This window comes from Nycticebus coucang, chromosome 14 (genome assembly GCF_027406575.1).
Source record: "Nycticebus coucang isolate mNycCou1 chromosome 14, mNycCou1.pri, whole genome shotgun sequence".
Taxonomy (NCBI): Eukaryota; Metazoa; Chordata; class Mammalia; order Primates; family Lorisidae; genus Nycticebus; species Nycticebus coucang.
Window position 1 is genome coordinate 78,200,326 of NC_069793.1, and position 25,641 is coordinate 78,225,966.

Sequence of the window (25,641 nt, forward strand, 5' to 3'; positions counted from 1 at the left end):
AAAAAAGCCATTATAACTAGGGTAAGGTGATATCTCATTGTGGTTGTAACTTGCATTTTCCTGACGATTAGTGACACCAAGCATTTTTCACAGGTTCATTGGCAGCACAAATCACAATTGCAAAGATGTGGAGTCAACGCAAAAGCCCATAAAAGAACCCAGAGAGTAGGTTCATGAGTGGATCAACAAAATGTGGTATATGTGGTATATGAATACTACTCAGCCAGAAGAAAGAGGGCTTAATGCCTTTTGCAAGAATTTGGATAGAACTGGAGATGATTATCCTAAGTAAAGTATCTAAAGAATGGAGAAACAAATACCTAGATATACTCACTATTAAGTTGGAACTAACTGATGAGCACACATGTACACTGGGAGAAGGAAAATGCAAGGGAAATTAAGTGGGAGTAGGGTAGGCAGGGGCACACAGCATGGGTGAAAACGTACTTAACAGGTACAGTGAAGACTTTCTGGGTGACAAGAACACTTTATAACCCTGATTCAAGCATTACAGAAGCAATCTATGTAACCAAAAACATTTGTACTCTCATTACTTTGAAAATTTAAAAAAAAGGGAAAAAGTACCCCATGATTACATTAATGTACACAGCTATGATTTAATAATAAAAAAAAATTGAGGGGATGGTGTTTCTTTAGGTGCAATAATCAAAAGTGGTGGAGGAGGAATAAGAAGAAAAGCAAAAGAAAAAAAAAAAGATGAACAAGACCTTAGTAACTAGCTAATAAATAATAAATGCTCAGGAAATCCTAAGGAGGGGACCATTTGTCACAAGTCCTATATTGTCTGCCTCCTGCAGCATCCCCCACTCTCAACTGCCACACACACACAGCATAAGATTTTCCCAGAGAAGTAGATGTTGCCACTGCTGTTTATTTCCCTTTGATTTCATTCTAAAAATTGCCTTGGTGTGTAACCACTATGTATGCAAAACTGGTAAGATCTGGGGAACAGATTTTTATGAAGAATCTGTTTCTTCAGATTTTTCCACTGAGGATCAAGTGTGTGTTTTGTCTTTTTCTCCTTTTTTCCTACCAAAAAAAGTCACATCTGCCTCCATGGCAACCCAAAAGACTTGAAGACAGCATCTAGAGCTCTTAAATATGGCAGGAAAAGTTGAATTACTAGCAATACTTCCCTTCTGCCACTAACTCTGTTTCTGAAAGATGGAATTTGGAGACAGTTTCTTTTTTTCTTTTTTTTTTGAAATAAATTATCTCCATTTTATTTATTTATTTATTTATTTATTTATTGCAGTTTTTGGCCAGGGCTGGGTTTGAACCCGCCACCTCCGGCACATGGGACCAGCACTCTACTCCTTTGAGCCACAGGCGCTGCCCTGGAGTGAGTTTCTTAGTCCAAACACCCAGAATGGATGATTCTCATTTCAACCATCTGTATCTTTTCTACTAGAGGCCAGGACAAAGCCCTAGTCAGGAAAAGTGAGCTGGGGGAGGGCAAAGACCCACTTCTGATGCTGTCGCTTCTCTGGGTGTGTAATGGGACTCAGTTTGATGCTGGAGAAATTCGGTACTACTTCCTATGTGACTCCACTGAGAGAGGACTCGTAGAACCTAATTTCCTCCAGACTCTGCACCACATTCCTTTTCCTTAGCTGATATTGCTTTTTGTCCTTGTGCTGTAATAACTTCACAGTCATGGGTGAGTCCCCAACACAGACATGTTGAGTCTCGTGAACCCTCCCAGTGAATTTTCAACCCTGTTGAGTTGTCTTGGGGAAGCGTAACACACTCTGTAGATTGCAAAGCATTTTCGCATGTGTTAACTTATTTGTGACTCAATCCATTGCTGTAAAGAAGGTACGACAGATATGAGCCATCATGGTTTTACAGATGAGGGATGTAGCTAGTAAGGCCCTCTGATTAACCCCAGGATACATGGCTCCGTGGCAGCAACCGAGGACTGGAATTGAGTCAGCAGACCCAAGTTCTAGTTCCAAGCCTTTTGCCCCACCATCCCCATTCAACCTGGGGGTGCTGGTGGTGGTGATGAGGAGTGAAAGATGCCAACCACGGTGACTCCCACTACTTATGGTTTCATTTGGTGGCCTGGCACCTTGTACTCATGGTCTTATTTGATGTCATAACAACCCTAAAGTGAAAACTAAAATGAGGCTCAGGAAGTTAAGGGGCCTTCTCCTGATCTCAAAAATATGTGTGGTAGAGACTGAATATGACGTGAGGTCAGTCTGACTCCAAAATTCATTTTCTTGGCCATTTCATTATATGACACAATTTCCCAGCCTGCTTGCTGCCTCTGGCCATCTGGCCATGCTTACAAACTTAGCAGTGCCAAAGACTTAGTCTTCCCTCTAACTCTTCTTCTTCAAATCCCCGAAGCTTCCTTACTGCTTAGTCTCTGTCCCAGTATGTCTTATCCCCATTGCCGTCATTTAGGAAATGCTGATAATAATGGCACTGACTCACAGATTGTTGTGGGAATGTCTATATCCCAAAGTCCTTAAGTGCTGGCTTGCCTGAAGCCTCCTTCTTGATATGTGAGGAGTGGAAGTAGAGATGCCATCAGAAAGGCTGGAAAGTGGTAGGGCAAGACTGTCCGGATTGGGGGCTTTTTAACTGTGCCATCCTAAACAAGTTACTTAACCTCTCTGGTCCGCAAATTCTCTTAACTATAAATCAGCATAATAATAATACTACCTACCCACTAAGTGTTAAGGTGAGGATTAAATGAACTAATATATATAAAATTTTGCAACACCAGCCTGGCACTAGTAAAGGGCTCAATAAATGTTAGATATTATTACTATTACATTTGTTATTCTGAAAAGTGTAGCAGATTTTAAATCAGGGGGTCTATATCCCAACCATGCCACTTAGTAATTGCTTTCTGGATGGCATGTAAAGACATCTAAAATACCTTTGTATCCTCAGGATTGAGTATGAAGCAGTACCCAAAGTAGATCCCTAATATAGGTTTGTGGAGATGTTTTGGAGAGTTTTTAGGAATACTTCTTTCAAGTCTCAGCACCCCTGATTGTAAGGAGGTGGGCTATACCTGGAGGTCCCTGATAGGTCAACGACATCTGGTCTATCCTATTCCTTTCTATTCCCAGAAGTCCTCGAGGAGAACATTCCACTCCTGCATTTATCACTACCTGTCTTTGGGAGGAGCTCAGCCACATGCTTTCTTCATGCATTCTATCCATCTTAGACAATCTGCCCTTCTAGGATTACAATGATTCAGACCTGTCAGATCCCGAAAACCAAGCAGCTGATACATTTCAGCAGTTTTTGGTTCCTTTGGATATTAATGGATCTTCACCTCTGGGAAAAAATGCTACAGTGTCCCATCATCTAATTCAACAAGTGATAAGTTGTTTTTAATTTGCTTTGTGTGCTAATTCATCACAGCATCTTATATAGAATGCCATTAAGACTCACACTTTCCACCCAGAGTGCTTTTAAACATGTCCATTAGACAAGTGGAATTTAAGGCAAATAACTTAATGACTCTCCCATTCCTTTGCCCCTACTGAATTTCAATGTGTGACAGTCTCTTGCTAAGTGGGGAAGTCTAGTGAAGGAAGAGGGAAGCAGCTGCTTATACTCACTGCTGTAAAACAAGGTTGTGAGATACCTGGGTATCTACTAAAAATAGTGCTTATTAGGTATCCCACAATGCATAAGTGTTTTATATTCTTTTTTAATTAAATAATAACTGCATAATTAATGCATTTATGGGGTACAATGTGCTGATTTTATATACAATTTGGAATGTTTTCATCAAACTAGTTAACATAGGTAATATGTATGCCATGGAATATTATGCAGCCATACAAAAGATGGAGACTTTACCTCTTTTATGTTTACATGGATAGAGCTAGAATATATTCTTATTAGTAAATTATCACAAGAATGGAAGAAAAAAAGAAGCATTTTATATTCACTGTCTCACTCTATTTACTGGGTAGGCAAGATAGCATGTAGGTTATATGCCAGGCTTCCAAGACAGAAAAGTCCCAATTGTGCCATTACTAGCCATAAATTTTGGACATGTTCCTCAACCTATTAGATGATCACTTTACCATAAATGACAGTTCTGTCATTTAGGAAATGCTGATAATAATGGCGCTGACTCACAGATAGTTGTAGGAATACAGTAGGATAATGCATGCAACATGCCCAACATAGGATGAATTCTACTTTGGTATCACTCCTTTCCCCCACCACCACCAACTTTTTACAAATATTAAGACATGGTTTCACTATGTGGTCCAGGCTGGTCTCAAACTCCTGGGCTTAAGCAATCCTCTGCCTCAGCCTCCTGAGTAGGTGGTATTACAAGCACACGCCCTCCGGCCTGGCTTCACTTTGTTATTATTTCTGACAATAATCCTGCTAAGTAAGCATTTTTGACCTTATTAAAGAAATGAGGTCTTAGTGGTGGCTTCTCACTTGCAATCCTAGCACTTTGGGAGTCTGAGGCGAGAGGATTGCTTGAGTCCAGGAGTTTGAGACCAGCTTGGGCAAGAATAAGACCCCATCTCTACAAACCACAGAAAAATTAGCTAGGGCTGCTGGTGGTATGTGGCTATAGTCCCAGCTATTTTGTGTAAAAATAAATAAATAAATAAGACATTTAAAGAGCTGAAATGAAAAAAAAAAAGCTAGTAAGTAGTAGAACCAGGACTAAAAGACAGATAGATATCTGACTTAAAAGTTCTTACTCCTAGAAATTCTTGATAAAAAATGTTGTACTTGGTTCTCATCCCCAGGATTTCATGACTTCATGAAAACACTTATAGTGAGACCATGAACTAGGCTGAAAGATGCATGAGAAGTAGTTTAGTGAATGCACGTTTAGTTCTCAAACCTATATGGCAATGCATATACAAGCCTTGTACCACAGAGGAGGAAACGCAGACTAGGATAATTTAAGTAACATATCCAGCATCACACATGTATCAGGCAGTGAGGCGGGACTCAGCTCAGAGCCTCTTTGTTTCCAAGAGGTGTGAACTTCCTGCTACACCAACCTGTTTATTCTCTGGCGAGCAACCTTTGCCAACTCAAAATATTTATACTCTCCACTCAGCCTTAGGCTTCAATAATTTTTAGTAATTATGATTCTTAAAAGTATTGCTTTTTTCCATGTTGGCCAGAGAATTGAGTTTTTGCTGCATCACTTTAAGACTATGGTAGCAAATAAAAACTACTTTGAGATATCACCTAACCCCAGTAAGAGTAGCCCACATAACAAACTCCCAAAACCAGAGATGTTGGCATGGATGTGGAGAACAGGACACACTTCTACACTGCTGGTGGGAATGCACACTAATACGTTCCTTCTGGAAGGATGTTTGGAGAATACTTAGAGATCTAAAAATAGACCTGCCATTCAATCCTATAATTCCTTTTCTAGGTTTATACCCAGAAGACCAAAAATCACAATATAACAGAGACATCTGTACCAGAATGTTTATTGCAGCCCAATTCATAATTGCTAAGTCATGGAAGAAGCCCAAGTACCCATCAACCCACGAATGGACTAGCAAATTGTGGTACGTGTATACCTTGGAATATTATGCAGCCTTAAAGAAAGATGGATACTTTACCTCTTTCATGTTTACATAGATGGAGCTGGAACATATTCTTCTTAGCAAAGTATCTCAGGAATGGAAGAAAAAGTATCCAATGTACTCAGCCCTACTATGAAGCTAAATTATAGCTTTCACATGAAGGCTATAACCCAACTACAGCACAAGACTATGGGGAAAGGGCCAAGGAAGGGGAAGGGAGGGGGGAGGTTGTGGTGGAGGGAGGGTTATGGATGCAGTCACACCTACGGTGAATCTTAGAATGGGTACAGGTGAAACTTACTAAATGCAGAATATAAATGTCTACATACAATAACTAAGAAAATGCCATGAAGGCTATGTTGAACAGTTTGATGATAATATTTCAGATTGTATATGAAACCAGCACGTTGTACCGCTTGATTGCACTAATGTACACAGCTATGATTTAACAATAGAAATAAATTAATTAATTAAAAATAAATAAATAAATAAAAGATAAAAAAAGACTATGGTAGCAGAGAATGACAGAGAACTCCATTAAGAATAGGAAACGTTGCTTATTGTGTCTCATAGTTATGGGGATACAGTAGAGAAGTATGTCCCCAGCCTATCGTCTGCACTTTAATCCCCAGAACCTGTGAATAATTACATTATATAGTAGACACATTTGCAGATGTGATTTAAGTCAGCGGGTCCTGAGAGAGGAAATTATCTAGGATAATTAAATTATCCTAGATTAAATTCTGGGTGGACCCAATTTAATCACATGAATCCTTAAAAGTGGATGAGGAAGGCAGAAGAGTGGATCAGAGAGATCTGACTTGAGAAGGGTTAGATGCAACATTGGTTTGAAGGTAGAGGAAGAGGCCACAAACCATGAAAAATGGTGGAAATGGGTCTCAGGTCACAGGCAGCAAGAAAACAGGCACCTCACTACTATAACAATCAGGAACTGAATTCTGCCCACCATCTGAAAGAGCAGGGACTAGACTGTCTCTGAGAGCTTTCAGAAGGGGTCTAGCCTGCTGGTAACTGGGTTTTATTCTGGTGAGATCTGTAGCAAACCCTCAGAACTATAAGATAATACATTTGTGTGTTTTAAGTCACTAGGTTTGTGGTAGTTTGTTATGGCAGTAATAAAAAAATGAACACCAATTTTGGTTCCAGAAGTGGGGTGCTATGTAACAAACACTTAAAAATGTAGTAATTGCTTTGAAATTGGGCAGTGGGCAGAGGCTAGAGCAGTGATTTTCAACCCGTATGCCGTGAAAAGTTTTAAAGATCATTAATTAAATTATTTTTGAAAGAAATTAAAAACACAAGTATATAATCTTTTTTTACTTTTTTTTTGGTGATCAACATAATTAAAGTGTGCTGCGGAAGCTTAACTATAGGTTCAAGTGTGCTGTGAGATAAACATGGTTGAAAAACACTGGACGAGAATAATTTTGAGGACAAAGGAAAAAGCTTACATTGCCTCGAACAAAAGGTCTGCAGAAATAGAGACTTTAAGGATGTTACTGGTGAAGCTTCACAGACTTCACAGAGATCTAGGTTTGGAGGATACTAGGGATGACAGCTCAGAAGGAAATGAGGAACATTTTGTTGGAAACTGTAGAAAAGAGATCCTTGCTATTGAGTAGTAGGAAACTTAGTAAAATTACACTTGATGTGGAAAGAAGAGTCTTTGGGGGCCAGAGGGTGAACTGTGGTGGGAAGAATCATTATTTATGATTATTCCATGTCTTTTTTTTTTTTTTTTTTGAGACAGTCTCACTCTGTGCCCTGGGGGTGTTCATGTCTTAATTTCCAGAATCTAGACTCTAGAACCTAATGTGGCAAAAGAAATTTGCGGGTAGAATTAAGGTCAGGAATCTTGAAATGGGGAGATTATCCTGGAGTATTTGGTTGGGCTCAATGTAATCACATGAGTCCTTAGAAATGGAATAGAAAAGTAGAAAAATGAAGGTGGAACATGAAAGGGACTTCAGTGTCATTGCTGGAATTAAAAATTGAGGAAGGAAATTTGTTATATTAACAACATAGCAATGATACAGATGAAAAGACACAACATGATTTAGTGGAGGGCTGGTAGAAGGGTTTGACAATCCTGTCAATGATTTTTTGGAATAAAAACAACTGCTCAATAACAACAACATACTGAGTGCCTATTATTGGCCAGACCACATGGATAGTACCTTTATTTTACATAATGTCATCTTATTGAATTCCTGTAAATAGTTTGACACATAGGTATAATATTTCTACTTGTAGATAAGAAAACTCAAGGATTTATTTCTTATACTTTATCTAGTTCTCACAAAAAAATTAGATAAGTGCAATTTTTCCTGTTTTCATAAAAGGAAGCCAAGGCACAGCAGAGGCATGCATACTTTTCCTCCTCTACTGATGCAAGTCACTCCACTCTCACAGCTCTCTTGGAGGGCCTACAACTTCTCATCTTGAATAGAATATGTCTTGCCTCCTACTACATCAGAAACTACTGAAGGTCAGGAGCTCCCAGATCCAGCCTCAGCAGAGCCTTTGCAGATTTACTTATTTATAAATGAATAAGTGAATCAGCAAATCAGTCCCTTCTGTGCTGTGAACTTGTTTGGGCTCCAGAGGCCTTTGTTTCCATGACAACTTAAGAGCTAAGAAGCAGAGTGCTTGGACTCAATTTCCTTGGTCTCTTGAAGTTGACGCCTTTGCTTGATTAGGAGACCTAGTCCTCACCTTTCTGTGCAGTAAGAAAAAGAACAAAAGATTCAGAAGATAAAGTCTGCTCTCTGGTCCATCCCACTGTGCCCGGCTTTGGATGGATGTGATTCATTTTGGTACTGTTAAGGAAGGTATGGATGATACAGAAAGCACAGGTGTTAGTATAAAGAAACACACGTTCACTCTAGCTGAGCATCATTGAGAAAATAAATGGACTAATCTGAGCTTTAGTTTAATCTATCTAAAAAATGGGGTTAATCATTCCTACATCTCATATATTTGTGGAGGTTTAATGAGATGATATAGGAAAAGCATTTCACATAATAACTGGCAACTGATATTTCTTTTACTTTACCTCGTTCCTGCTCTAGACATGAACAAAGTGTTATCCACAAATATCAAAAGGCGAATGAAGTATGGATGGTGTCTTTTAAATATGACATAAAGATACATATGTTTTCTCACCTGAGAGGTATGGGAAAGGATGCTGAGCTGGGAACAGAGAGATCTAAGCTTAAATTACTTTTATTTTAAGAGTCAGAATTTCCTTTGTTTTCTTTTCCTAAAAGCATTCATTCACCCACTCATGCATTTAATGAATAAGTATTCCAAAAACAGAGACTGTAGCAGGTGCCTACTTGGGAGCCTGAGGCAGGAGGATCTCTTGAGCACAGGAGTCTGAGCACAATCTGGGCAACATAGCAAGATCCCTGTCTCTATAAGAAAAAGAAGAAAAACAAACAAAAAAGACAAAGAAAAGAGGAAGCACCCTGTAAGTAGATGAAGTTAGGGATGAAGGTGTCTAGTTCTGGCTTTAACGTAATTCTGCTGAATGATCTGAGTAAGTTTTTTAACCTCTCTGGGCTTTAGCATTCTCTAGTGTGTATTCATTCAACAGTGACCCACAAGATACCCCTCAACATGCAGGCATTATTCCCATTTTGTAGAAGGTAAGATTTATTATATGCCATGGTTTATGCCATTTTATCATTAATACCATATAAGGTATGTTTGTACTCTTTAAAGATACTCTTTTCATCACTTATCTTTCTATGTTATAAAGGAGCTGGGAAAATGTCAGTGTCTACTGTACCCAAAGAATTAGGCAGTAACTGTCATGGCTGAAGATAGAAATAACTGGGCAATCAGAGGTCCTTGCAGCCTAGGGCTGTGGCTGTGGCATTTTGAGTATAATCAGGGAAGAAACTTCACTTCCAGGGACAATGAACTGTCTTTTTCTCTGTCTTTCTGTCAGCCAAGTTTACAATGATCCCAGTACCCTGGGGGACATGGTGTGAACAGATTTCTCATGTCCTCAGGCCTGTGTGTTGATCATTTCAGACAACTCATCATCAGAGTCTCCAGGGACGGGGCCCACTCCAGTCTGCCTTCTCTCTCAGGGTGTCCTAGCAGTCTGTCAGATTGGTTCATGCTCCAGTGCTAACTGCCAAGTCTCCCATCTGATGGAAGCATAGCAAATCTGAACCTGCCCAAAGGTGGAGCTGCTGGACCAGGACAAATGGTACTTTAGCTTTCAGGCTTGGGTGAGGCTATAAAGATTAATTGTCTTAAAATCACTGTCCTTTTCCCCAAATGCCATCAGCTGGCTACTCAAAAAATGAAATATGGGAAAGAGACCATGGCTAAGATGAAAAGACCAGGTTCTATGTCATTTTTAAGAACTCGTATGTTCTGGCCCTGTGCCCTGGGCAATTAAGACATACAAAGCCCTGATAACAGCCCTGATAACAGCCTTTTATTTCTGATCTAAGCTAAAAATGTAGAGCAAGCTTTGATATTTCCTTTCAGGGCCTTATTGTCACTAATTAATAAGTTTGCAGTGGGTTGCTCAGTGGGTAGGGCGCTGGCCACATACACCAGGCTGGCGGGTTTGAACCGGGCCTGGGCCTGCTAAAACAACAATGACAATTGCAATTGAAAAAGAATAGCCAGGCACTGTGGCAAGTGCCTGTAGTCCCAGCTACTTGGGAGACTGAGACAAGAGAATCGTTTAAGCCCAAGAGTTTGCAGTTGCTGTGAGCTGTGATGCCACAGCACTCTATCCAGGGTGATAGCTTGAGACTCTGTCTCAAAAAAAAAAAAAAAAGCTTGCAGTGGAGAAAAAAGAAAAAATATCCTGACATGGAATTTCATTATTGCTGATACACAATTATCATTCAAACTTGAGTCATGTAAATATCATGAGATGGTGACATCAGAGATCCCTGGATTCAAGTCTAGTTTTGTAATTTAAGCTGCTATGTGATTTTCAGCAAATACTTCACATCTCTGTACCTGAGTTTCCGTATTTTCAAAACGAGGGGAAAGAATTCCTGTTTGACACAGTCCTATAAGAATTATACATGTAAGGGCTTTTAGAATCCAGTAGAGGCTCAATATTTATTAATTGAGCCTAAAATCTACCTTTCCTCCTATACATTCCATCTTCTTGTTCTGGTTGCTCAGTGGAGCATAAACAAATTGAGTTCACCTCTGCTTTCCAATAGCACTTTCTTTTAAGTGTTTACTTATTGACAAATGGTATCAGCAACAGGGTACCTTGCTCAGGGGAGGTCTGGATTAAGTTCATTTCACTTAAGAATATGGGGAAAATGTGAGAAAGACATCTAAGAACACTGAACATGTATGACTGCCTCTAATCCTCAGTGCCATCATGCTGGTGGCTTATTAGAATAAGTGATAAAATTCACACATCAAGATGTCACACAATTGGGCAATCATTTTGGTCCCCTCAATACTGAGTATGTTATTCTGTTTATGAAAATTGGATGGGGACTGCAGGCTGGATTGTGGCAAAAGACCTCCATGTCACACTCTCACACATGTTCATAATTTTCTTTCTCATTATTACCTACTGAATGAAGTGATGATTCCCAACTCACTTAGGTGAGTGAACATGTAATCAAACTTCCACATGTGGAAATAAGATAGTAGTCATTTAAATATTAAATGTGATATTATTACAGAGTACTTACTATGTGCTAGGCACTTTATTGTTCACTGGGGATTTAACAATAAACAAAAATCTTGTTTCCTGCCTTCATGGAGCTGAATGTTTCATTGTGAATATAGGTAAGGAGGTACATTCATCTAGCCACTCGTTTATTTTTCACTCAACAAATATTAATCCTCTAGGACCAGTGAGGATCCTAGAGGCTTGAGTTCTACTGCTGTATGAAAACAGATAAAAATTCCTGCCTCATGCAGCTTACATTTTAGTGAGAGGAGATGGATAAAAAAAAAAATAAAAAATAAGTAAGCAAATAGTGTGATAGGTTAGGAGTCGATAACTGCTATGAAAAAAGTTAAGGATATAGCAGGTAAAGGTGGTCAGGATTGTGGGCGAGAAGAGGGCTGTGGTGGTAGCAAAGGTTCATTTTTTAAATGTATGGTGAAGATAGTACTCACTGACAAGGGTTTATCTGAGGCAAGGCTTGAAGCAAAGGAGTTAGTCATGCAGTCTTCTGAGGAAGAGTGCTGTAAGGAGAGGGAATAGCCAGTGCAAAGGCCCTGAATATAGTTATGATTGAGTCCGATAGCTGCATTAGGAATTAGTATGGGGTATTGCAGGATGGCAGAGCAGGAACCCCATCAAGTGTGCAAGAAGTTGCTGAATGCAGAGACAAGGGGTGACACCTGCCCACCCCACCCTGCTAAGCAGCCTTGTCCTGCAGGCATTCTCCTAAAGTAATGACAGTAATCTCATTTTCCTGAGGGCTCAGCAACCTTCCCTCAGCCTCTCTCTCTTCTCTCCTTGAAGCATATATATGAGCTAGGCCACTGAACACCTCTCCCCTGCCCCCCAGACACACATGACCACAACCGACACAACGCAGATGGAGTTTTTGCCCAAGAATTTTTCTTAACATTGTTAAAAAAGTAGAAACATTGACTGACATTTAGAAAAACAAAAAACACCATAAAGCCATTCTGCAAATTTCAATTTATTGTTTGAAGCTCACGAATTTCTCCACGAATTCATCCTGAGTCTATCCAAAGAGGGCTTTTCCTTTCCTTTCCAGGCTTCATTGCTACCTTGTATGTGGTCTTGTTCTTGGACTTGGCAGCTACGTTTCATCTGATGTGCCTGCAGGTCTATCTGTCCTATTAGACTGCTCAGCTCCTGAAGGTTAGATGGAGTCTTATGTATCTCTGTATCCCTGACACAGAGCACAGAGCACAGAGGAGGAGGTGCTCACAAAATAAAGCTAAATTGAACTGAACTAAATTCAGAACCCAAGCTGTCTGACTTTTGGAAAATTACTTTATCTTATTGGGTCTCTTACAGTTTTGTCATCTGTAAAATGTATTTTAAAATACTGTATTTCATCAATTTTAAAATGTACTTTTTAATTTTCGGATCTAAAATCAGGATGTTTCTTAACTATCAATGCTATAGAATTTTTCCTTTCTGGGTGACGTTCAGGTGCATTTTATAATCAGGGTCAACCTAGATTTGGTGAAGCCTGTTAGGAACTATCTTATGAGCTATTGTGAGGAATTAATGAATTATAGATGAAAAGCCCTCAGATTTACCTGGCACAAAGTAAGCACGGTGATTGTGTGTGTGTGTGCCACTGCTGTTGTGTTGTTATATAATGTGGGCCACTTAAAACCACCACATCATTCTCTCTTTTCTGTATTTTTTTTGCATACTCTTATAATACTATTTCCTCAGTGACTGTTCAAAAATACTGATAGGTCAAATATTGTGCTGCAGTCTGACTTTTGCTCAGTAAGAGTTCTGTTTAGCAGCTCTATTTAATTAAATGAAACATCAACATTAAGAAGTGTCCTCAGCTTTTTCCAATAATTTAGAAATTTGGGGGAGGGCAACAAAAGATATCCAGAATATTAATGTTTATAGTTTAAGTGAATGTTATTAGTAATATATTCTAGTAGCATAATCTTTTAACTTTAGAACTAAAATTTTAAGGCTGGGGCATTTTTCCATGCATTTAGTGTAAATCATCTACCTGTTAACTTATTCATTTATTGAACATCTACTACATGCCTGACAAAAGAATAATGGAAAATGTCAGCCAGGCTTGGGAGCACTTCTCATTTCTGCTATTTAATTGCTTTTTGGCTACAGGCAAAATTCTGCTTCCTATTCTATAAATTAAAATCTAATCCTGGCTGGTAGATATTGTTGGTATTAGCTGAGGTAACACATGGAAAACTCCTGCATAAGAGAGCCTGGTGCATAGATACATGAAAAAATTGTAGGGATAATATATACTGGAACAGAAAACCATACTGCAACTCAACTTTAACAACACATAAGGATTTAGTGAAAGTTTGCAATCATTTTAATATTGATCTACCTAACATTTATCTGGCTCTTACTCAGTGCCACATCTGGGGCTAGTGGTTCTATTAGCAGTAAAGCTAGGGGAGCTTGAGGGCAGAGGGCATACCCCATGAGCTGGACAGACTGATCAGTAGGCCTGTTCTTTTCCATGTGCTTTTTCTACTTACTAAAGTGATCAGAAAGTACTGTGAGAATGCTCTGAAAACACTCATACAGCATAATTTTTAGATGCCTGAAACCACACAAATCATGCCTTCACTCATATTCAACAAATTATGTGCTAAACATTATGTCAGGCATTGGGGATACAGTGATAAATTAAAAAAAAAAAAAAAAGACCACTTTTGGAATTCAGAAGGAAGACAGATAGAGAAGAAATAATTACCAGTATGAAATGTTGCAAAAAACAGGTGGGTAAGTAATCCATGAAATTATACACTGGAGAGAAATGAAAGCTGTTCTGGGGGCTTGGGTCGGGAAGGCTTCCAGGAGGAGGCGCTGTCCAATCTGAGTGATGCATACTGCCAGGGAGGGCAGAGGGCAGCGGGCAGCACGTGCAGGGTTTCCGCAGTGGGAAATGCAGGCAGTTTCCCTGAAAGAAGAACAATGTCCTAGACAGACCAACATGAGACAAAAGGGGAAGAGAGGCTGCATCATGGAGGGTCCTGGAGGTCTCATGAAGGATGCTTTCTCCTCAGAGCAATGAGAAGCCATTGGAAGATGTAAAATAGGATAGTGAAATGATCAGATTTGCACTGAAAAATAGAACTCTCTGGCTTCAGGGTAAAGAATGGATTACAGAGAAATAGATGGGGCAAGACAGGATGCTGAGGCCCCAGGTCATGGGCAAAGGTAGAAATCCAAATGAAGATTGTGGCTTAGTTTGGCTGGAGTGGTGGTAATAAAATGAAACAGAGGTTCCAAATATTTACTTTGGCCAATGTTTGTCTATTGGTCAGTCTGTTTATCTTTCTCACCACAATCTACTTGCAAGGCTTTCAACATTTTATTAGCAGAATAAGCCATATTTTCCCCCCTTCAAAGCAAGCCTTAGAAACATAACAATATAAGCTTTGTTATATGGGGAAGATGGGGAAAACAGAACTTCTGGCATCTTTTCCTCTCCAACTGCACAGCAGCCCTCAGTTCTTTTTAGAACTCTGGGTCTCCTTATATCACAACATGAAAACCTTCAATCTAGTATTTCAGTTCCTAAGTGCTTTAAATGAAGAACATTTTCTTTTCTTTCATTGATGTCATGACATGTTCAAGCCCCATTTGCTTTCAAAACAGAAAGCTTGATGGATTCTCCTTGGGAGCATTTTTGGCAAATCTAACAGGGCCTCCTTGAGATACTAGAGAAATACTAGGATGTCTCAAAGTCTAATTACAGGAATTGCTGCATACAGGGTGGAATTATGACTAGTTTTCATGAACAGCAACCATAGCCACTTAACAGAATTCAGTTCAATAGATATTTATTGCATGTGTTTTGAGAAGACTCTTTTCTGTTCACAGAGATTTTTTATATTCACAAGCAGAAGGTAATTCCTTGGAAGAAGAGAAATCTTTTTGTTAAAAGTTTGACACATTCACAGAGGGCAAGAGATAGCTTCCAGGAGGACATCAATAGCACATCCAGTAAAGTCTCTGTATGGACTAAGAGCAATTTGATAGATGAAGAAACATTTTTACTGAGAGGAGGAAAAGAATGAGAGATTTCTACTTGATATAGTTTTTTCATGTTAGTAAAAAGCTGGGCTTTGATAAAGATGCAAATTGGAAAACCAACTTGAAATCAGTCAATCAGCTTTGATAGAAGAGTGTAAGTTGGGCAGAAAAGCATGACAGGAACTCAGTCGTACTAGTTATTCCTACAAAGGTCAGCATCCTTTTGAAGACAATCTGCAATGACACCTGGGAAAATGCCAGACAAGGAACAAAAGCTGTAAGAGGTATTCCAGCCACTTGGCTGAATAAACCCTGGCCAGAGCCTCTTTGAACCATCAAGATCCACAACCATAATCAGCAGCCCATAATACAAAGCCCTTTTCCATTCCATAGTCCTAGCTTTACGGATTATAACAATTGTCCCACCTAACATATTACTGGATTACCATCTGCTCTTTCTTCTCCTCTGGGTCCCAGTATTTATTGTTTCTCAAGTAGCCTAAATAGAATGACCAACTCCAAAAGCAAAAGACAACCAAGATAGTACCTCTGTGCTCATCCAATTTGCAAGTTTAGTAGGCAAGACAGTACTATAAGCAAATCAATTACAGCAGAACCTCTACAGTTGACTACCTCTCTACATTGACGGCCTTCTTAAATTGACCTAATGTTTATAGACTGTATAAGAGCCTAACAAAGTGTTGATTGTATGTATTAAGCTTAAGTTTCCAGTGTACCACATGACTAAGATGAGGGGATCACAGAAGTCTTCCAGAGAACAATAAATTTGAATTTGAAAGGATTTGGAAGTGGCAGTGATTTGACAGAAATAAAGCCTTGGACTTAGAATACAGTAGAACCTCCACAGTTGACATATCCCTACACTGACCACCTTCTTAAGTTGACCTAATTTTCATAGATCAGACATGCACCACATGTATGTATCAACATCGTAAATCTAATTCCTTATGTTGACCACCTCCATATGTTGACTAGTCTGGTATAGCTCCGTGGGTAGTCAACTTAGAGGTCATACTGTGTATTTAGGGTTTGCTAAATACAACAGTAGAAGCACGTACAATCTGTAAAGAAAACCAAGGCTGTCCACTCTGAATGATAAGATGACAAGCTTGTGCTCTGCAAGATCCACCACAGAGCAAAAGGAAAATGTTCTGTAAGCCAGGCTTTGTATGATAATTTTTAAAATTAGAATTTCATCTGTCTTTAGGAAGTTCCCATTACCTTCAATTTTAGCAGAGATATTTGATACAAGTTGCAAAGAAATATTAATCCTCCAGGTTCTGGATCATGGCCAGTGTGCTTCCTGTCTTGAACCAAAAGTCAGAAATGACAGATAAATGAAACAAATAGGGTTATGTTGTATGTGTTTCATCATTGAGTTTTAAGCTGAACAGCAACTGGCAATGGAATAATTAGGTGAGATGAATGCTTGAATCCCGTTAAATTTGCCCAAAAGAAAGTGGGTATTGGGTTTTAAAATAATGCCCTACAGAATAGTAATTTGGGGTATCAGGGAGGAAGATTTCCTGTTTTACATATGGGTAAGCTTCCTAAGGGAACCAACTTGTTGTGAAGTTAATCAAGGTAGACTGTTTGGCAAGAAAGAGGTTCATTGCCTAGGACAGATTTAGATCAATTCTGGCAGGAAGAAATATCCACAAGGGGCCTTTTTCAATTTCATTTAATCAGTTTTAGAGACGATGGGGTTACCAATTCCAAGTGGGGGGAGGAGGAAATGGAATCTATAAAATAGGTACAGAACTATGTATCTGAGTAAAGTAATTTACTTGATAACCCTGAGAGATGTGGGCTTTTGCAATTTTTTTGTAAAGTGACATAGTTCCTGATTTCTCCCAAGTGGTTCTAGTAGTAGTCCCTTATCCTTTATTCAGTCCAAAGTCTCCCACTCAGATTATTTACGTTTCTTTGCTGTTCTCTGTCCCTCTCTGCTGTCAACTTTTGTTTCAGAATCTGATACACTTAAAAAATCTTTTTGGAGGCTTTAAATAATTTCCCGGAGTGTTATTTTGATAAATGTATCAGAATTTTTTTAAATTTTATTTTATTATTGACTCCAATCTATCTTTTTAGACATTTGACATAAAAATACAACTTATATATATGTTTTTTAGCAAAGATGCCTCAGTCACCTATTATCTGATAATATCAGAACAGAAAATAACAGCTGAATGACAGCCATTGGTTAGTCACTAGACTAGGCATTTTACATATGGTGGTAATGAATGATAAGAGCACTATGCATTTGTTATTATTCCCCCATTTTACAAATTAAGAAAAGTGATGTTCACAAACATTAAGTTATCTCACCATGGTCACCTAGCAGGTAAGTGGAAGAATTAGGAATGAAATCCAGGTCAGTCTGTTTTTTCCTTGTATCTAGACTTGCCACCGTTATCTCTGCCTGTGTAGGACATCTTTTCTCCCAGAGAGGAGATCACATCATTAGCCCTCAGAAGATGAATGATTAATTAAAAGCTCCTGCTTTCATACTAACATCCATTTGCTCAACATACATGAATAAACTACCTACAACATGTAAAAATCCAGTGGTAGATGATGTATATGTATAGGAGTAAAACTTAGCCCCCTCCATCAGTAAGATTCTACTCTGGAGTGCTAGGTAGTGATGTACAGAAATAACAGGGCAAGTCATACTGTAAAGGATGCCAAGAATGATAACATGCTGCTGAGTAAACTGAAGAAGTAACGTTAATTGAAATATGGAGAACAAGAGAAGGCTTCATGGAACATTTGTGGCAAGCCTGGAGGAATGCATACAGGTTGGCCAAAGAAAAGTGAAAATAAAGAGCATCAGAGACTGAGAGAAAGGGATGAACAAAGGCATCAAGTTACAAAAGAATGCAATAGGTTGAGGGAATTATGTATTGCCCAGAGTCTGTGGAGTCTAGTTTTGCTTGGGGGTGTGGTAGGAAATGAGTTTGGAAAAGCAGATGGAGGACAGTGTGTGGCGGAATTTGAAAATCCTAGTTTGGGGCGGCGCCTGTGGCTCAAAGGGGTAGGGCGCTGGCCCCATATGCTGAAGGTGGCAGGTTCAAACTCAGCCCCGGCCAGAAACTGTAAAAAAAAAAAAAGAAAATCCTAGTTTGGTGTAATTCTGTTTATCAAGGGAGTCTTACTCTCATAACTTCACAGCAAGAGCTGGGTAGTCCTGTGGTCAACAGTAGCTATTCACTCTTTCATGCTTGGGATTCTATGAATGCACTTTGTTTTGGATATGGTTTTAGTTAGGAAATCAAGCTAGTGGTTCTAAATGAGAATTGTTACTTAGGAGCAGGTATGGAGGGGAGTTTTTAAAGACAGATTTAAGTTATTGGTCTAGAACTGATCACTGAAACTAAATTTGGTCTTTTCTCCTCTCTCAGATTAACAGAGTCCCAAGTTTTAACAAAGTACATTACCATGTAACTAAAAGACTGTATTTCTTATTTTTCTTTGTATCCATCTATATCCTTGAGACTATAATGTAATACACAAAATATAAGCAATAGTAGTATATGGTACTTCTGAAAGTGACCTTAGAAGGTAGATATCATATTTACCTTTCAATCCTTCTCCTTTTAGAAAAGCACATAGGATGCCTTGCACTCTAACAGCCACTGAGGACAAGGACTGTACCCTATAGAAGGCAGATTAATGTGCTTAGAAGGATCTGAAGGTCCCTGATGAAACTGTGGAGTTGATATACTATGCCCTAAAAGCCTATCATGATACTTCCTATGCATGAGAAAGAAAGCAATTTCTGGTGTAAGTCGCTGCTATTTTGGTATATTGGGCATTTTATATGAAGTCAAACTTACCTTGTTAATGATCTGATGAAATTAAAAGAAATTGCCATGAGAGAGTATAATGGAAGAGGAAGAAGGATGAAGAATCTTGGGGAACACCTGCATTTGGAGGAGAACTCTACGAACACGGAGAGTTGAGAGTCAAGTCTAAAGGTTGAGAGCTGGTGTGAGTTTGTGTGTGGTACAGTGATGGAAATTCTATCCAGTCTAAAATGTGTGTTTCTAGAAATGAGAAACAAAGGGCTGAATGTGGAGTTGCTAAAAACTGGAGTGATTCGGGTTGCTCCCCAAACAGAGGATTAGATTACTCATGTCCAGTGTCTGCACTCAGCTCTCCAATCAGTTAATTTGCTCCACCCTTTTTCAGATAGAATAATCAGAGATTTTCCTTCTATATGGAAAGTCAAGTCAAGAGTGGGAACAAAGTGTTTTCCCACAAATAAATCAGGTTTTTTTAATTACCGCTACACTTAACAACAAGTCCTCCTTAAGTTCTTTTTGCCCCCTGCATTTGGTGCCATAAATGAATGCCCCTTCTCGGTTCTAGCAGAAGTTAGGTGAAGTCTCAAACCCGCCTATCAGTGAATCGAAGAGGTTAGTGGTGAACAGCTATTTGTTGCCCACTTGCTCTACCTATGTGCACTGCAACCTGCAGACTTCAGGTCCTGGCTCTGGCAGCCCTTTGTAAGGAGACCTCTGTAAGTTTTGCAGGAAAAGAGAAAATTTTTTTATCCTTAAAGATCATGACCTATATTTTTTGTAAAGTAACTAGGAGGCAGGGATTTCTCAGAAGCTCCAGTCTGTGTGTTAAACATGATTTGTAAGAATCACAGTGTTGGCAGTTGTTGATAGAGAAGCTTCCTATGTGTTATTCATCACAGTCCTAAGGAATAAGCAATTTTCTTCCCTTTGATTTACACTGAGACCCAGGGAAGATGATGAAGAAAGGATGAAGATGATAATATTAATATAAATAGGTGTCACTTAACCAAAATTATTACTAAGTACCAGGTTCTATCATCCACAGCAGTTTTGCAAGGTTGGAGTCAGTATTCCCATTTTGCAGATAACAAAACTGAGATTCTAAGAGTTGAAGTATCTTAAATGTCACTCAGCTAAATAACTGGTTCAGTCAGTATCCAAATAGGTCGTATGGCTTCTATTAATTAAACTTGACACTAAGGGAGCATCTTTAGTGTACTGATACTCATCATCTGGCTGCATTTTTCCATAAATGTCATAGCTGACACTGTGATGCCTCTGGGAGCTACCATTTCTTTCTGTGCACACTGGGAAATTATTAGATGGTGAAAATACCAGTACATGCAATTCACTGAGGTCCTTGAACGAAGTCAGTTACAAATATAGGGCTGCAGGGAGGAGACAAGATGGCTGACTGAAGCCAGCTTTCCACAGAGGCTCTCGTCCAGTAGGAGAGTTAAAGGACAAAAGTTCAGCAACTAACCTGGTGGATTTGAGCTGCACTAAGAGAGAAGGTTGAAGAACGTACGTCAACCCCGCTGAGGTGAGCTGCGACCACAAGGATACAAACAAAAGGTACAAAATCCATCACCAAGCAGCCAGGAGTCCCCTCCCCCATGAGAACGGCTCAGAGTGCCCCACAAACAATCAGGCAGAGTTTGAGGGTCCTCCCACTACACTCCATGGGAGAGACCCTCTAAAAACTGGACCTACCTCCCCTACTAAGGTGCCACAGTGTCCTCCTGTCAGGCATAAAACTGTATAAACTGTATATAGTCTCTACCTGGAATTCTGAGCTCCCAGCACTCCCCTTTACTCACACTGAGGTATGGAGGCCAGTCCCGGTCTGCGGAGAGGGGACCGCACCGGAGTGGCAGTTCCCTGAGGCACAGTGTGACATTCATCTTTTGGTGACAATACGGCCAGGCATAAAAATGTGTAAAGCTGTGTGTGTTCTCTGCCCGCAACCCCAGGCTCCCAGTGCTCCCCGCACTCCCCTCTGCTCTCGCTCCAAGGTCTGGAGGCCTGTCCCCCAGGGGTCTAGACTCTTGGGCAATTGCTCGAGGGGTGTAGACAGTGCTGGGCTGCAGTCGGTCGGTGCAGACTCTGAGATATGGCAGTGGAGAGAGGACGATTGGACAGAAGGGAACTACACTACATGGGAGCAGCGGTTGCCTGAGCCATAAAACAGCAGCCCTCTTTTGCTAGCAATAAGGCTTACTACCAAATATTCTGAAGCCACACCCCTGTCTCCCTGGGCAACCAGAGACTCTGAGTATAGGATTTGCCTGAGGATACTCCAAATTGCAAACCGGGGAAACTCCCAGGGCGGGGCTGACCAAGAGTTCCCCTTTACAAAACCTAAGATGCACCTGGCCCTCAGGGGATCGTCAGCCTATAGACAATACAAGAGCAAAGACAAGCTGATTTGGAACTCAATTCACCTTCTCTTCTGCAGGGGAACCGCAGAGTTGTTCTCTTCTGTTCTGTCAGTAACATTAATCAGGGGTGAGACTGGACCTGAGTGAAAACCCCTCAACCTTCATCTAGCACCAGAGGTTGTCAGGCCTCACCTCCTCCTGCTGGACAGAGGCAGAGCTCAGCGGCCTGGCAGACTTCCTTGTGATTCAGGCAGGTACAAACTCCTGGAGTACTGATTCACTACAGGCAACTGGGTAAGCCAACTGCAGGGCTATCAGTGACTGGATGTGAAGTGGTGCAAGGTGGGGAAGGAGGCAGAAACCTTCCCAGACTGATTTATAGGCTGGGTGGCTTCTCCTGACTCCACGCAGCACTGGAGCAAGTCACACCAGAGTAGTCACCAGACCCCTGTGATGCAATTCCCAGAGACCTCTTAAACTCTCTCACCTGAGACTGGTGCAGACTGAAACAATTGATTTGGACATTTTTGAACTGAACCAATCACCTGAGGACAAATAAGGTGGTGCCCTAGGTGCACAGTGGTAGGAAGGTTTGATTTTTCTTGTCCAATTGTTTGCCGGTAGGGGGCGGGGTGACTTAATTGCTGATATTTCTCCACACCTGAGACTTCATCCAAAGTATCTGTTTCACTACGGTGGAACAGAAACCAGCTCGAAACAAGGCAGAACCATTTAGCTCCACCACACCAGACAGGGCCCCAGTTGCTCAGGCCACAACACTGTATGGGCCCTCGACAAAGCCCTAGGGGAAAAAATCAGAGGGAGTAAAACAACCATGGGGTGGAATCAGCAGAAAAACTCTGGTAACATGAATAACCAGAATAGATCAACCCCTCCCCAAAGGAAAGATATGGCAGATGCAATTGAAGATCCCATTCATAAACAACTGGCTGAGATGTCAGAAATCAAATTCAGAATTTGGATTGCAGACAAGATTAATAAACTGGAATTAGGAATTCGAGGAGAAATTCAAAAGTTGTCTCAAGAATTTAATGAATTTAAAGACAAAACCACCAAAGACTTAGAAACACTGAGGCAAGAATTTGCAGCCCTCAAAGATATGAAAAATACAGTAGAATCCCTCAGTAACAGAATGGAGCAAGCAGAAGAAAGGATTTCTGACATGGAACATAAAGCCTTTGAACACTCCCAAACTCTCAAAGAGGAAGAGAAATGGAGAGCAAAAATGGATCACTCTCTCAGAGAGCTCTGAGATAATTCGAAGAAGGTGAATATCCGAATCATAGGCGTTCCAGAAACAGATGAAGTGGCCTCGCTGGGCACAGAGGCCCTTCTGCATGAAATTATGAAAGACAATTTTCCAGACATGCCTAGAGATTCTGAAATTCAGATAGCGGACAGCTTCAGAACCCCAGTACAACTCAACCCCAGTAAGACATCCCCAAGGTATATCATAATTAACTTCACTAAAGTTAAAATGAAGGAGAAAATCCTCAAAGCTGCCAGGAGAAAGAAAACCATTACCTTCCAAGGGAAGAGTATTAGAATGACTGCAGATCTCTCTGCTGAAACTTTTCAAGCCAGAAGAGGGTGGTCACCGACTTTTAATCTCCTACAGCAAAATAACTTTCAACCCCGGATCTTGTATCCAGCTAAACTGAGTTTCATTTATGATGGAGAAATTAAATACTTTAATGACATTCATATCTTGAAGAAATTTGCCATAATCAAACCAGCTCTTCAGGATATTCTCAGATTTATCCTCCACAATGACCAACCCAATCCTATACCACAAAAGTAAACTCACTCAGAAACTTTGGATCAAACTCCAATTTCCACACTGGCGAAAGGATTAATAATGACCACTGGACCTTTGAAAAACTTGATACCCAAAACTTCACCAGACTTATAAATATTCTCCATTAATGTGAACGGCTTAAAATGTCCACTAAAGAGGCATAGGTTAGCTGACTGGATACAAAAACTCAGGCCAGATATCTGTTGCATACAAGAGTCACATCTTACCCTAAAAGACAAATACAGACTCAGGGTGAAAGGATGGTTGTACATATTTCAGGCAAATGGTAATCAGAAAAAAGCAGGTGTTGCAATTTTATTTGCAGATACAATAGGCTTTAAACCAACAAAAGTAAAGAAGGACAAGAATGGTCACTTCATATTTCTCAAGGGTAATACTCACTATGATGAGATCTCAATTATTAATATCTATGCATCCAACCAGAATGCACCTCAATTTATAAGAGAAACTCTAACAGACATGAGCAACTTGATTTCCTCCACCTCCATAATTGTCGGAGATTTCGACACTCCTTTGGCAGTGTTGGATCAATCCTCCAACAAGAAGCTGAACAAAGAAATCTTAGATTTAAACCTAACCATCCAACATTTGGATTTAGCAGACATCTACAGAACATTTCATCCCAAACAAAACTGAATACACATACTTCTCATCAGCCCATGGAACTTACTCCAAAATCGATCACATGTTAGGTCACAAGTCTAACCTCAGTAAATTTAAAGGAATAGAAATTATTCCATGCATCTTCTCGGACCATCATGGAATAAAACTTGAGATGAGTAACAATAGGAATCTGCATACTCATACAAAAACATGGAAATTAAATAACCTCATGCTGAATGATAGCTGGGTCAGAGATGAGATTAAGAAAGAAATCGCCAATTTTTTGGAACAAAACAACAATGAAGACACCAACTATCAGAACCTCTGGGACACCGCAAAGGCAGTTCTAAGAGGGAAATTTATAGCACTGCAAGGCTTCCTCAAGAGAACGGAAAGAGAGGAAGTTAACAACTTAATGGGACATCTCAAGCAACTGGAAAAGGAAGAACATTCCAACCCCAAACCCAGTAGAAGAAAAGAAATAACCAAATTAGAGCAGAATTAAATGAAATTGAAAACAAAAGAATAATAAAACAGATCAATAAATCAAAAAGCTGGTTTTTTGAAAAGGTCAATAAAATAGATAAAACTTTGGCCAACCTAATCAGGAAAAAGAGTAAAATCTCTATCTCATCAATCAGAAACAACAAAGACGAAATAACAACAGACTCCTCAGAAACCCAAAATATCCTTAATGAATATTACAAGAAACTTTATTCTCAGAAATATGAAAATCTGAAGGAAATTGACCAATACTTGGAAGCACGTCACCTTCTGAGACTTAGCCAGAATCAAGTGGAAATGTTGAACAGGCCCGTATCAAGTTCAGAAATAGCATCAACCATACAAAACCTCCCTGAAAGGAAAAGCCCAGACCAGATGGTTTCACGTCTGAATTCTACCAAACCTTTAAAGAGGAATTAGTACCTATATTACTCAACCTGTTCCAAAAGGTAGAAAAAGAAGGAAGACTACCCAACACGTTCTATGAAGCAAACATCACCCTGATCCCCAAACCAGGAAAAAGACCCAACAAGAAAAGAAAATTATAGACCGATATCACTAATGAATATACATGCAAAAATATTCAACAAGATCCTAACAAACAGAATCCAGCAACACATCAAACAAATTATACATCATGACAAAGTCGGTTTTATCCCAGGATCTCAAGGCTGGTTCAATATACATAAATCTATAAATGTAATCCAGCACATAAACAAATTAAAAAACAAAGAATATATGATTCTCTCAATCGATGCAGAAAAAGCTTTTGATAATATCCAGCATCCCTTCATGATCAGAACACTTAAGAAAATTGGTCTAGAAGGGACATTTCTTAAACTGATAGAGACCATCTACAGCAAACCCACAGCCAATATCATATTGAATGGAGTTAAATTGGAATCATTTCCACTCAGATCAGGAACTAGACAAGGCTGCCCATTGTCTCCATTGCTTTTCAACGTTGTAATGGAAGTTTTCGCCACTGCAATTTGGGAAGAAAAGGCAATCAAGGGTATCCATATAGGGTTAGAAGAGATCAAACTTTCACTCTTTGCGGATGATATGATAGTATATCTGGAAAACACTAGGGACTCTACTACAAAACTCTTAGAAGTGATCAAGGAATACAGCAGCGTCTCAGGTTACAAAATCAACATTCATAAATCGGTAGCCT

At 39.7% G+C, this 25,641-nt stretch overlaps 1 protein-coding gene across 22 annotated transcripts in view; it reads right to left on the reverse strand.

Moving 5' to 3' along the window:
- Nucleotides 1-25,641, reverse strand: part of DLG2 (discs large MAGUK scaffold protein 2) — a 2,435,891-nt gene that overhangs the window by 97,985 nt on the left and 2,312,265 nt on the right. The window lies entirely within an intron of this gene.